Source organism: Suricata suricatta, chromosome 13 (genome assembly GCF_006229205.1).
Source record: "Suricata suricatta isolate VVHF042 chromosome 13, meerkat_22Aug2017_6uvM2_HiC, whole genome shotgun sequence".
Taxonomy (NCBI): domain Eukaryota; kingdom Metazoa; phylum Chordata; class Mammalia; order Carnivora; family Herpestidae; genus Suricata; species Suricata suricatta.
The window spans coordinates 75364386-75365817 of record NC_043712.1 but is presented as its reverse complement, the minus strand read 5'-3'; the positions used below and the strand labels follow the sequence as shown (position 1 = coordinate 75365817).

At 37.0% G+C, this 1432-nt stretch overlaps 1 long non-coding RNA gene across 1 annotated transcript in view; it reads right to left on the bottom strand.

The window, feature by feature from the left end:
- LOC115276493 overlaps window positions 1-1205 on the bottom strand; it is a 25396-nt gene extending 24191 nt beyond the window's left edge. Inside the window, exon 1 of the long non-coding RNA XR_003901963.1 lies at window positions 1073-1205. This is a non-coding gene — a long non-coding RNA (uncharacterized LOC115276493). The remainder of the gene's footprint in view (window positions 1-1072) is intronic.
- Between the last annotated feature and the right edge of the window lie 227 nt (window positions 1206-1432).

Here is a 1432-nt window from a genome sequence, read left to right as displayed (position 1 = left end):
AAAAACATGCAGCCACGAATCCTTTATCCAGCAAGCCTGTCATTCAAAATAGAAGGAGAAATAGAAGTGTTCCCAAATAAACAAAAACTGAGAGAATTCATGACCACCAAACCAGCCCTACAGGAAATCCTAAGAGGGACTCTATAAGGGAAATGTTGCAAAGAATATAAAGTGCCAGAGACACCACTATAAATATGGAGGATGGGTTAAGGTGGAACCACAGTCTCCTTTCCTGAACCACAGAGCACCTTTTTCTTGCTCTTGATATTCCTATTATTTAGCACATGGAACATGTTAGTAATAAAGTAAAAAGAGCACTGAAATAGAAATCAGAAAATTCTTGTTTTTAAGCCCTTTTAGTGTTGATGTGCACTTGGCCAATCTTATAATCTTGCTGACCTCATTCTCCTTGTTTCTATAATTATTAATTATATTTGTTTTATCTACTACAAAGTGTGAAAACAGGGTTATTAATTAAGCATAGTTGAGACCTCAAAATGTTAATTTATTAATATAGTTATTTTTCCTTGAAACTATCTGTCAACTGTAACACTGATCTACATATTACCATTATTAAACCCCCCCCCTTTTTTTTCTAACTCTACTTTTGGACATGATGGGAAGACAGGAAAAGAATGTCACACTAAAAATGTTCATGCCTGGTTATATCAAGTTACTCATCTTTCTAAAAGAACTATATTCAAATAAACTGTTGACTGTGGTCACTATGAATGGATGCTGAAATAATTTGTTACTGAAGAAGTCATTTACCCACTGGAAATGTATCTTAATTTTCACTGGCATAAGCCTTTCTTTAGTTCCAAATATTTACTGGGCCCATGAGGAGTAGGGCTTTCATGAAAAAGAGACCAAGTAACTTTCAGCAAATGAGAATAGGGAATTCAGAATTTCCCATTCATCTGCATGTGTTAGGCTTCTCCAGAGAAAAAGAACCAAAAAAGTGTGTGTGTGTGTGTGTGTGTGTGTGTGTGTGTAGAAGTACAATATATATAGGAAGAGAAAGAGAGAGAGAGGGAGAGAGAATGAAACTTATTATTAAGAATTAGCTCACCTGATTGATCATAGAGGCTGGCAAATCCCAAGACCTGCAACGGCAAACTGGAGAACCAGGAGCAGAAGGTGGAAATTCTATTCTGAAAGCTATCTGGCTCAAGAATCAAGAAAACCTTGTATCACTTGGAATCTGAAAGCTGGAAAAAACCAAGATCCCCTCTTGAGACAGTAAGTAGGCAGAGTTCCCTCTCATTTGTGGGAGGGTCAGCGTTTTTGTTCTATTCAGGTCTTTAATAGATTGGAGGAAGCCCACTAATCTGCTTTATTCTATCTACTGATTCAAAAGTTAATCTCACCCAGATACCCTAAATGATATTCCCAGAATAATAAGTGACCAAGTATCTGGGCATCGGTGGCC